Source organism: Dipodomys spectabilis, unplaced genomic scaffold (genome assembly GCF_019054845.1).
Source record: "Dipodomys spectabilis isolate Male_0828 unplaced genomic scaffold, ASM1905484v1 ptg000264l, whole genome shotgun sequence".
Lineage (NCBI taxonomy): Eukaryota > Metazoa > Chordata > Mammalia > Rodentia > Heteromyidae > Dipodomys > Dipodomys spectabilis.
In genome coordinates, this window is record NW_024870941.1 from 9,382,436 (window position 1) to 9,395,737 (window position 13,302).

Here is a 13,302-nt window from a genome sequence, read left to right on the forward strand (position 1 = left end):
AGGACTCCCAGTATCTCCCTCGCCTCTCTCCTCGTGGCCTCCTTTCTGCCCCATTAACTGTACTGTGATCAGAAGCTGGGGACACCAAGGGGACGTACCCCTGCCACTGCCCACAGCCAGCAGAGTCCTGCACAGCTGGGAGACACCGTCAGAAACAGATGCTGAGACAGAGGCAGAGGCTGGTGCACACAGCAGGCCTGCGTCCTGCTCATCAGCACACAGCGGGCACACGGCAGGCACACAGCCAACACCTGCCAGTGGCTTCCGGAACCACAGCCCCAGTGGCAGTGCTGCTTTCCCCTGGCCAGGGCTGCCTCCCGACCTCCCTGACCCCCACCTGTGCACCTGCTGCGTATGCCAGCACCCACCCCCGGCCTGCACACTCCTACTTGCCCCCCTCTGCACCCCTGTGCACCACGGCAGAGGGTCAGGACCAGCCCTTGCAGAAGCCCACAAGGAGGACAGAACTGGCCTGTCCCTGGCTTACCTGGGGCAGGAGGGGGGGGCGGGAAGAAAGGTGTGCAGATATAAATGCAGGGGAGAAGGGTGCCCCACTAAGGGACTGGCTGGGGTAAAGGCCTGAGGCCCTCGGGGGCTCAAGAGAAGGGAGCCATTGGCACAGCCAGAGCACTGGGTTCAAGAGCTCACTGATCTGCTGCTGCCTGGCTCAGCTGCCCAGCCCATGCTGCCTTCCTTCAGCTGCCCAGAGCAGCTAGGCACCACGTCTGTCCTGTCCATCCCAGATAAACAGCCTGCAAGCCAGCTCTGATGTTATGACAGGACTCTGCACACTTCCCGCAAGCCAGCTCTGATGTTCTGACGGGACTCTGCACACTTCCCGCAAGCCAGCTCTGATGTTCTGACGGAACTCTGCACACCACAAATGTGGGAATACACATTCCTTGAAGCACAGAAAGTTCTAGGTCATTAAGGAAGTCCTAACATGTCTCAAAGAGCCAATATCATGTCAAAGAAAGTCTCAACACAAGGCAACTATTAGATTTTTTAACTATAAACTAGAAATGCAGCTAGAAATTTCATCATCACATCTTAATCAGTAATACATCAAAGAAAAAATCATAATTTATATAAAATTTTGACCTTTAGCAATAATGACAATGATTGTGTACCAAAAGCTTGAAGGATGCAATAAAGATAGGGTTTGAAGGGTATTTGTAGATTCTGATTGCTTACAGAGAGGCTGAAAAGTTCACGGGCTAAACATCAACTTGAGAAATTAGAGGGGAAAAACTACAAAATAAACCTAAAGAAAGACAGAGGGAAGAGACAGAGAGTAGACATCAAGCTGGGCACAGTGGCTCGTGTCTGTAATCCCAACTACACAGGAGGTGAAGATTGGGAGAAACTTGGTTCTAGGTTTTTGAGGCCGGATCTCAACTAAAAGCTGGGCAGGGTGAGACATTGCCACCCCAGCTACACCGGCATCATAAAAGAGGATCATAGTCCAGGTCAGCCTGGGAAAAAAGCAAAACCCTGTCTCAACAAAATAACCAGAATAAAAAGAGGCAGTAGAGTACCGTCCTAGTAATCACAGAGCTCTGAGTTCAAACTTCAGTGGAGAAAAAAGTAGCTGGGTGCCAGTGACTCACACCTGTGATCCTAGCTACTCAGGAAGCTGAGATCTAAAGATGGAGCCTCAAAGCCAGCCCAGGCAGGAAAGTCCGTGAGACTCTTATCTCCAATAACCACCAGAAAACTAGAAGTGGTGCTGTAGCTCAAGTGGTAGAGCGCTCACCTTGAGCTGAAAAGCTGAGGGACAGCTCCCAGGCCCCAAGGTCAAGCCCCAGGACCAACAAAGAAAAAGTAGAAGCCAACAACAATAACAACAAAATGCAGCATGAAATGGAGCCACGCCAAACATTAGTTTCCTAGAAAGACTAATGAAAAAGACAATCTGATCCAGGAAAAAAATTACAAATAAATAGCGTTAGGGAAGGAGAAGGCACAGAACACCAGCAGATACTGCATGGACCACAAGAGCCACTGTGCTGGAAACCCAGACAAAACGCGTAAATTCCTAGAAAAATATAATTTACTAAAACTGTCTCAAGAAGAAAAATAATTAGAATGTCTTCTACTTGTCATAATAGTAGATTATATAAAACATAATAGAGGGGGGAAAAAGAATCTTCAAAAAATTGCGGAGGTAGAAATCCTTCCAAATGTATATTACATGCCAGCATTTCCCAAAGTCAGACTACGATAATAAAAGAAGAGACAATTACAGGCCAGTATCCCTGATGAAAAACACAGATGCAAGACTCCTCAATAAAACATTAGCAAATCAGTATCAACAGCACGTCAAAAGGATGGATCATTCACCATGATCAAATGGGAATCAGCCCTGGCTGTAGAAGTGATTTAACGTAAGCAAGTCAACAGACTTGGCACGCACATTGGCAGAATGAAGGACAAAAGCATACCAAGAAGAACAGCACAGAAAAGGCACTTGGCAAAATTCAATGTCCTGTATGATTAAAAAATAAAAACTCTTTAACAGATTAGTTCTATCAGGATTGTGCCTCCGCGTAATTAAGGCCGGCAGAACAGCTACCACTCTCTACAGCAGACAATCAAAGGCTTTTTCTGTAGGAGCAGAAATAAGACAAGGAAACCCATTTCCCCTCTTCTATTCAATGTAGATCCGAAGTCCCAGACAAAGTAACTAGGCAAGATAATGGAATAGAAGATATCCACGTGGGGCAGGTAAACATGAGACTGTCTAAGCTCACAGACCCATCTACCACAACACTGTTACAATTAATACCTTAGTGAAGTTACAGGGTACAAAAGCAATAGACAGAAATCAGTAGCATTTGCTGACACTAACAATTAGCTATTAAAGAAAAGTTAGAAAAATAATTCAATTTGCAAGAACATTGAAAATTAAAATAAGGGATTTCAGAATAAGTTTAACTAAAGGTATAAAATATCTGTATGCTGAAAACTATAAAAACAATCATGAATGAAATTAAAGAAGATTAAATAAGTGGAAAGATATCCTATGTTCATGAATTAGAATAAATACTATAAAATGCCCATACTACCCAAAGCAGTATACGTATTTAACATCATCCCTACTAAAACACCAATTTTTACAGAAACACTATTTTTTAATAAAAACACTATTTTTCAGAAATAGAAAAGGTAATTAATCCTAAAGTTCCCATGGAACCATAAAAGATAAAGCAATCTTGATCAAAAAGACCAAAAGCTGGCTCACTTTTCCTGACTTCAGCAAAGCTATTGTAATCAGAACAGCATGGCCTAACATCATGAAGTAAACATATAGGACGAGGAAAGAGAGCAGAGCTCAGAAACAAAGCCCCACATCTACAGCAGACGGGGCTTTGACAAGGTTGCCAAGATTTCCTCTTCCATGCATGGGAAAGCTGGACGTCCGTGTGCAGAACAGTGAAACCATACCCTAGCTCTCACCTTTCAGACATCAACTCAAAGTGAGCACAGGATCTAATTTATGAAGCTATTAGAAGGAAACAGAAAGGGACGACCAATGGGATTCTCTCAAATACGAAGCTGCAGCACAGTAATCTGCCAGAAGACAATCTGCTAACCATCCATCAGTGGAAGACTGGCATAAAGAATTCACAAAGACTCAGAAGAAAACAAGGAACTTGATTTTAAAATGGGCCAAGGATCTCAATAGACATAAATTCTCATCAGAAGTTATACAAAAGATGGGCACTGGTGGCTTACACATGTAATCCTACATACTCAGGAGGCTGAGATCTGAGGATTGTGGTTCAAGGCCAGCCCAGGCGGGAAAGTTCAGGAGACTTTTATCTCCAATTCACTAGCAAAAAGCCAGAAGTGAGGCTATGGCTCAAGCTAGTCTTGAGTGACAAAGCTGAGGGATAGCACCCAGGTCCTGAGTTCAATCCCTAGTGTACAAATGATAAAAAAAATATCATCAGCCATATTGCCCATGTAATTGTAACCCCTCTGTACAGCATTTTCACAATAAAAAAAATATCAGCCAAACAAGGCTGGAGGCGTAGCTCAGACACCTTTCCTAGCATACATGAAGCCCTGGACTCCATCCCAGAGCTAGGGGAAAAAAAACAACAATGCGTATCAAACCCAAAATGAGATACTATCTCACATCAGTTAGAATGGCTATTATGAAAGGGACAAAAAAATTGCTAGCAAGGATTTGGGGAAGAGGAACTCTTCTACTCTGTTAGTGAGAATGTAAATTAGTACAGCCATTATGCAAAACAGCATAGATGTTTCCATAAAAATCTTGAGATAGAACTACCATATGACCAGAAATCCTACTAAAGGAGATGGAGATCGCTATATTGGGGAGACATCTGAATCCATGTTCACTAAAGCACAACTCACCATACCCACGAAATGGAATCAGTGGGCGCACCCTTGATGGGAGAGTGTGGGAAGAAACTGCGGTACAGCCACACCACAGAGTACTATCCAGTCCAGAGGAAGGACATTCCAGCACTGCTGCACGCACAAGCAAGGAGAGAACAGTATGTGCACAGAAAAACCTCGCTGCGTGATCTGGCGCATGCAGTACCCAGCCCCAGCAGAGCAGGGACTGTGGCTGCCAGGAGCTGCAGGAAGGGAGGAAGATGGTGGTGGAAGGTGTGACTTTGAGTTGGACAGGAGAAAATCCTGAGGATGTGCTGAACCCCAAGGGGATGGTATGTTCCTTTAACTATTCCACAATCTATCTGCCAAGCATTGCATTGTATAGGAAAAATGAATTCAATAGGCCCCGGCCAAATAACAAGTAAATATTAAGGGTTGGTTGTGGTGACGCCTGCCTGTATCCTCAGCTGAAAAGAATGATTTGTAGCCAGCCTGGGCAAAAAATTCTGGCCCCAGGCTAAAATGCAAGACTCTATCCAAAAAATAACTACAGTAAAAAGGGCTGGAGGTGTGGCTCAAGTGGTAGAGCACCTGCCTCAGAAGCATGAGACCCTGAGTTCAAACTCCATAAATAATTTTAAAAGGGAGAGAAAAGGTGAATGTTTTGTGAGACATCTGTTACTTTGCTACCACAATCAGATAAGATCCACAAGAACAGGGAAGCATAGATAATCCACAGGCCAGCGGCCCAGAGGTTGAGTTCAAACTACGTCTGCTTGCAAAGGTGTACTGTTACAGTAGCTACCAGCTCTGGCCAAGAATTCACCTGGGAAGTACAAAGATGGTTTAGTGTCAGAAAGGGAATCAGCGCGAGCATTGACTGCAAGCTCAGGCTACTGCAGAGCTGCCCTAGGAGGAACCGCTGGCCCCTGCAGTCAGTTATCCCGGGAGGCCTGGCCCCAGTTCTCCCGCTGGCCTCCTGTCTGTGACGGAGCCTCTTGTCACACCTACATCCTTGATATGACACTATGCACCACCAGGCTTGGACTTTCAGCCTCCAAAACTGAACTAACTATGCCTCTTTTTCCTTCTAAAGTTACCCAGCTTCAGTCATTTTGTTTGTGTAGTAAAAGTAGACAAATACCAAATGCATCCAGGATTTTCTTTAAATCTCTTATAAAATGCCTAACAAAGTGATAAGGATGATGGTCAATAAACCTAAAACACTCACTGTCCCTAGGAGGAATCCCTCCACAACAACAAGCTAAACAAGGACAGAAGCTATTGTCCCTTCCCAGACACAGCTTGGCCCCATGCCCGCACAGCAGGGGGCAGGGAAAGCATCAGAACAGGAATGGAGACACAGCTTCTGTAGGGGGTAATGTGGGATTATCTTCAAAGGAACCACAAAAGGCTTCTTGGGCAAATTATTAAAAATAATGAGAAATTAACATGTGAATGACTATATACTCAATTGGCAAAATCATGCACATTTCTATGCAATTAGAAAATGTGATTTTTATCCAGATGCATGCCTTAAGTCTCAACTACTTGGGAAGTAGAGACAGTGGATTGGGAATTCAAACCCAAGCAGGCAAAGTTACCAAGACCTTATCTCAAAAACAAAACACAAGACAGTGTAGTGGCTCAGTTCTGTCATCCCTGCTCCTTGGGAGGCTGGGATCAGGAGGATTCCAGGTTGAAACCAACCCAAGGAAAAAGCTTGTTAGACCCTCATCTGAACAGGAAAAGTTGGGTGTGGTGGTTGGGTGGGTATATGTCTATCATCTCAGTTATGGCAGGAAGCATAAATAGGAGGATCATGGTTCAGGAAAAGGCACTGGCAAAAACTAAGGCCTTATTTAAAATATAACCAGAGCAAAGAAGGCTAGGGGTATGGCTCATGGGTAGAATGTCTTTCTAACAAGCTCCAAGCCCTGCAATCATGCCCAATACCACAGAAAGAAAGGTAAGCATGGAAATATAGTTGTTTACACAGAGAGAGAGAAGACTCAGGGTCAGTTCAAGGCTGGATGGGTTTCAGTGCAGTACCTCATTGGGTAGGTTACTGGGGCTTCACAGGCTGAAAGACTCACCCAAGAGCAAAGGACCGAGTGCCCAAGGCCTCCTGCAGTGGGAGGGGCAGCAGATGGACAGAGTCCACCCTCCATCCACCCTCCAGGTCCACTCAACTGTGCAAAGGGGCAGGTAGGGGAGGCCCCGCACAGGACGGCACCTGAGCTGAGGGAGAGATGTCCATGGCGGAACCTTTACTCTGCAGAAGGAAACAACGGCTTTTCAGACTCTCAGTGTGCCGAGCTTGCAAGTGAGACACAAAACACACCACGTCCCAAGGTGAAGGACAGGAAGGCTCAGTCCCCAGGCTGTGGTCCCAACTTCCCGAGGGCTGGATCCATATCAGGGCACACCCACACACATGTTTAGAATCTCCTCAGCCATTATGGTGGAAAAAACAAACAACATGATTTTAAAGATGGGCAAAAGGCATGAACAGACTTATCAAGCAAAGGAAACACAAATATAAACATATGAAAAATTCCAGCCCCGTTAGTAATCAGGAAAATGCAAATTAGGACCACAATTAGATACTATTTTACACCCAGCAGATTGGCAAAAATTAAGGCGTCTGACAATATGGAATACTGGAGAGACAGCAAGCAGATCAAAGTGAGCTTTACAAACTGCCAAGAGACAGCAATAAACCACGGCCACCGTGGGAAACCTTCAGTCTCTTCTGACCAAGCCCAGAACCCACACACCTGAGACCCATGTCAGTGCACAAGGTAGCTTTTGAGGTGCCTTGGGCCCCACTCCCTTCCAGACGCCAGAGAGGGGATCTTGGCTATGATGTTATTATCACTCAACCCCAGGAACACCGCACGTCCAAATTAAGATACATTCACGCGACGCAATTTTATGCCTCAGTGAAGATATGAAGCATAGCTATGCAGAAGCACATGGCTGAGTCTCAGAAACAAAGCTGGATTTTAAAAAGCAAGTCTCAGAAAAATGCAAATATTATGGCATGATTTTTATGAGCTTAAAAATAAGCAGACCTAAACAATATATTGTTTAGCAGTAAACACATTTCACCAGCACTGTCTGTATGAAATAATACAAAACTACTTTAAAAGACATAAAGGCAAGGGTATAATGGGCACTAAATGTAGGGACAAGGTCAGGAGAAGACGGGTGGGCGGGGCCGGCTGTGAGCAGCTGGTGGTGGCAGTCAGGACCTGGTTTATAGATGAGCCATAAGACATCCCTGCTGCTGTTCTATCATGAATATGGGCTCCTGCAGCCTTGTGAAAACACCAAATAACGTCTACAAAAAGATCAGGAGATGTCAGTGCAGAGCGCTGCTGGGGTTTTAGATGACCTTCACACTGTGAAAGCAGCCATCAGCATCTGTGCTTCCCTGAGGTTCTATGGTGGAATCCCCGATTCCAGTTACTCAATGTAGTACTGGACACACGGACATACACGCACACACACATGCACACATGCACTCACACACACACACATGCATGCACACATGCACTCACACACATGCACACATGCACGCACGCACATATCCCCACACAATGCACATGCTCACATACACACATGCACGTGCATACACACACATACACACAATACCCACAGACACATGTGTACATACTCAGATACACATGTGCATACACACATGCACACACAAGTACATACCCACATCTGCACACACACACACACACACACACACACACACACACACACACTGCTGATGTCCCAACAGAGCCCCGTGCACTCTTGGCTCCCAGCACCTCTGGTCCCAGAGGCAGCAGGGCTGGGTCCTTGCACATGAATGACAGGCGAGGCCCCTCGGCCACATCACGAGGTCCCACGTCTTGGGCAGGGCCACAGACGATTCCAGCTGCTGTGTCTCCCTGCTCCTGTCCACGGAGCTGGGGCCAGCCTTCACACCTCCGCTGCCCACTGCCTGGCCCGTTCTGGGCACAGTCCTGGCTTCCTCAGTCATTCACACATCCAGGGGAGGAATGCAGCCGGCTTGGTCAGAAGGCTGGCGGGCGGGTGGGCAAAATCCTGGCTCTGGCACACCTGAGTGTCACTGTGGGACGCCCCGCAGCCTCAGTGAGCCCGGGACTCTGGCCTTTCCGTGGAGGCAGGATGCACCAGGCCCACTGAGATCTGGGAAGTGTGGGTGGTGAATGCAGACCGCAGGGCAGCCATTCAAGCAGACTGGCCAGGCCAGAGTGGCCAGCACACACCTCTTTCTGAGCCTTTCCACCAACTGTGCTGTCACCTGCTCAGGTCCCTGACCCCAGGAAGGGGAGGAGGGAGAGGCAGGCTTCTTTGCCCGCTTGTCTTTGTCCATGTGTTGGGTCCAGTGACCAGATCTCATCTCCTACCTGTGTCACCTTCCTTCTGGATAATTCCAGGTCCAAGGTCAGCAAAGCTCTGACAGGGGCGTGGTTCCTCCAGTCCAAGGTTGCAGCCCCCAAGGAGGAAGCCAGGTGGGCCAGTCCAGTTTGAGGGGCTTCCTCCTAGGACGGAAGGTAATTAGCCAGAAGCAGAGCACAGCCACGCAGTACTTCCCAGGCTCCCGTGTTCTCTTTCTCTCCTAAAGACTGCTCTCTCTGCCCCTCTCCCTCCACCAGCACCCCTGCTGATTTCTGCCTGTTGCCCAAGCTGGAAACCCAGATTCATGAAGTCCTAGTTGCCATCTGTGGCCCGCTGCTGTGAGTGCCGTTCTCCATCACAGCCGGTCTCACGGCCCCAGCTACAAGACTCGAAGGGGACAGTGTCTCTGAGCAGGCGTGAGACCTGAGTGAGACAAACTGAGTCCTGCTCACAGCCACCCACAAACTGAGTCCTGCTCACACCTCCACGTCCTGAGTCCTGCTCACACCTCCACGTCCTGAGTCCTGCTCACACCTCCACGTCCTGAGTCCTGCTCACACCTCCACATCCTGAGTCCTGCTCACACCCACCCACATACTGAGTCCTGCTCACACCTCCACGTCCTGAGTCCTGCTTACACCCACCCACATATTGAGTCCTGCTCACACCTCCACGTCCTGAGTCCTGCTCACACCCTTCATGTCCTGAGTCCTGCTCACGCCCCTCCACGTCCTGAGTCCTGCTCACACCTCCACGTCCTGAGTCCTGCTCACGCCCCTCCACGTCCTGAGTCCTGCTCACACTTCCACGTCCTGAGTCCTGCTCACACCCTCCACATCCTAAGTCCTGCTCACGCCCACCCATGTCCTGAGTCCTTCTCACACCTCCATGTCCTGAGTCCTGCTCACACCCACCCACATACTGAGTCCTGCTCACACCTCCACATCCTGAGTCTTGCTCACACCTCCACATCCTGAGTCCTGCTCACACCCTCCACGTCCTGAGTCCTACTCACAGCCACCCACGTCCTGAGTCCTGCTCACACCGTCCATGTCCTGAGTCCTTCTCACACCTCCATGTCCTGAGTCCTGCTCACACCCTCTACGTCCTGAGTCCTGCTCATGCCCCTCCACGTCCTGAGTCCTGCTCACACCTCCACATCCTGAGTCCTGCTCACACCTCCACGTCCTGAGTCCTGCTCCCACCCCTCCACATCCTGAGTCCTACTCACACCTCCACGTCCTGAGTCCTGCTCACACCCACCCACATACTGAGTCCTGCTCACACCTCCACATCCTGAGTCCTGCTCACACCTTCACATCCTGAGTCCTGCTCACACCTCCACGTCCCGAGTCCTGCTCCCACCCCTCCACATCCTGAGTCCTACTCACACCTCCAAGTCCTGAGTCCTGCTCACACCTCCACGTCCTGAGTCCTGCTCACACCCACCCACATACTGAGTCCTGCTCACACCTCCACATCCTGAGTCCTGCTCACACCTCCACATCCTGAGTCCTGCTCACACCTCCACGTCCCGAGTCCTGCTCACACCTCCACATCCTGAGTCCTGCTCACACCCTCCACGTCCTGAGTCCTGCTCACACTTCCACGTCCCGAGTCCTGCTCACACCCTCCACGTCCTGAGTCCTGCTCACACTTCCACGTCCCGAGTCCTGCTCACGCCCCTCCACGTCCTGAGTCCTGCTCACACCTCCACGTCCTGAGTCCTGCTCACACCTCCATGTCCTGAGTCCTACTCACACCTCCACGTCCTGAGTCCTGCTCACACCTCCACGTCCTGAGTCCTGCTCACACCTCCATGTCCTGAGTCCTACTCACACCTCCACGTCCTGAATCCTGCTCACACCTCCATGTCCTGAGTCCTACTCACACCCTCTACGTCCTGAGTCCTGCTCATGCCCCTCCACATCCTGAGTCCTGCTCCCACCTCCACGTCCTGAGTCCTGCTCACACCCCTCCATGCCCTGAGTCCTGTTCACACCCCTCCACGTCCTGAGTCCTGCTCACACCTCCACGTCCTGAGTCCTGCTCACGCCTCCACGTCCTGAGTCCTGCTCACACCCCTCCATGTCCTGAGTCCTGTTCACACACCTCCACGTCCTGAGTCCTGCTCATATCTCCACGTCCTGAGTCCTGTTCACACACCTCCACGTCCTGAGTCCTGTTCACACCTCCACATCCTGAGTCCTGCTCACACCCCTCCACGTCCTGAGTCCTGCTCACGCCCACCCACATCCTGAGTCCTGCTCACACCCATCCACATCCTGAGTCTTGCTCATAACCCCAACCCACCCCCACACGGTGGTCCTGAGGTTTCTATGGGGTGTGGCACTCACCTGTCCACCACAAAGCAGTGACCCAGAGCCCCTGCACCGTGCAGCATGCCTGCCTGGCCTGGCACTCCACCCAGAGATGGCCGTCTGCTCCTCAGTGGGAGCTGGCACAGTGTTCTCCTCTCCCTGCGAGCACACCTCTGGGGGGAGACCTTGTTTGATGTCTGGGCAGATCTTTTGGTTTAGTTCCGTTGTTTCCCCTTTCTCCTGTCAAGTGGTACGCGCACACACAGTGTCACCTTCCAAGCAGGCCTGGAGTAACAGCACTGCCTCCATAGCTGGGAGGAGGTGGTGGGGCTTGTTCCGGCTGTGCCAATGTCTGGTTGTGTGACCAGACCAAGTTCCTGCGTCTCTGCCCCTCTTCTCTGCACCTACAGAGCACAGACACTGCCCAGCCTGAGGCTTGTGGCAGGAACAGAGACGGGGAGGGGGGGGGGTTGGGCACGCTGGTCACCTGACACGCACCTGCAGGTTCCATCCCCGCTCCCAAACTCAGTCCCAAGACGCCTTCCAGACACAAGGAAGGAGAGCTCCGAGGTGGTCCACACATCACTCAGTCATCACACAGCAAGAAAGGAAGAGCTGCCTCGCACCAGGCCAGTCCCTCCTGAGGCAGCACCAGACACCACCGGGTGCCCTGCTCCCTGCTGTCAGCTCCGCTCTCCTCTGACCATTCCCTGTCTGGCTCCCTTGTGCCTTAGACAGGTCTCCTAGCCACCAGCCACTTGGTCTCTTATTTGTACAGGAGTACCTTGCTTCTTGCCTACCTTCCTCCCAGGGCAGTGAGAGGTCAGGTGAGTGCTGGTGTGGACACAACCCTTCTCCCCCAGGTCCTGCCCCCAGAGGACGCAGCCCAGCCTGCTCCTGCCCCGGGGGCAGTCTGCCACTCACCAGGTGCATCCCAACCCAGCGCGGGCACTCAGGGAGGCACTTGGCGGGAACTGGGTGCTGTTTTGAGTGGAGAGGGCCGGAGGGCAGTCCCACGCCCACCCCAGCAAAGGAGTGCGAACTCCCTTCCCGGGGCACAGGACAGCACGGTGACGGGAACAGCAGTGGTGACCGCAGCCACCCCCGCAGCCGGGCACCAGGACCCGCACACAGGCACCTACACTCATCCTCTGCACAGGGCAGCCGGCCTGGGCCTGCTGAGGGGTGCTGGAGCCGCATTTCACCCAACCGCCAGCCTTGAGGCCACTGCGGCATCGCGGTGACTGCCCTGGGTGCTCCAGTGCCAGTGGCCCCCAGAACCCCCGCCCCTGCCTTGCTAGGCAGCAGCGCCCCCAGGCCTCTCCCGAGGGCCAGCAAGTGTCTACACACCCTCAGGTTTTAGAGCAGGGCCGGGGTCCACACCTGCTGCTGGCTGCGCACCACTTCAGAGCACAGGGCAGTAGGTGAGGGAAGGGTGGGGAGACTCAGGCTGCCCCTCTCCAGCTGCTCACCCCCCACCTTCTGACCCACCCAGACCCCCAAGAGCAGAGTTCAGGGCATGGGCGGGTGGGGGAATGCCACGCCTTTCTCTGAAGACAGAAATCCATTCCGCACACTCGTCCCTGGCCTTTCCTTTAGTGCTTATGAGACTCTGGGCTTCCCTCTCACCTCTGCTCTTGGCAGAAAGCACGAGAGCTGTGGGCTTCTGGGCTGGACCTGCAGGCCGAGGTCTGGCGGTGCGCTAAGGCTTTCTAATGAGACTGATCCATATCTGTTTTCAGCAGGCCAGGCTTTGCTCTGGAGCCAAAGTAGGCTGCATCTTCCAGGCACCGCAGGAGGCTGGCTTCCCCAGTGTCCTGCTGGGCTGGGCTTTCTGGAGGGGCAGCCCTCCCTCACCCTACCCTCCCACTGCCCCCATGTGCAGCCCAGATTAGCTGGCCTGTCCATCTTCCTGTCCACCCACGCCTACCTGGCAGTCTCCACACACCAAAGCACTTCCGGCATCTGCCCGCAGCCCCGGCCCTTTCACCCCCACTGTGCCCAGCAGGCTAGGGGAAGGCGCTCATTGGACATCTTGTTTCATCTCTGGATGTCCACCCCCAAGCTGCCCCTTCTCCCGCTTCTCCTCCTCACACCAGCCTTTAGACACGTGCTCTTTTCTCTCTTCCAACTTCCTGATTGTAAGAAGCAAGGTCTACAAGGGAAGGAAACACGGCCGCCAGTGAGACCT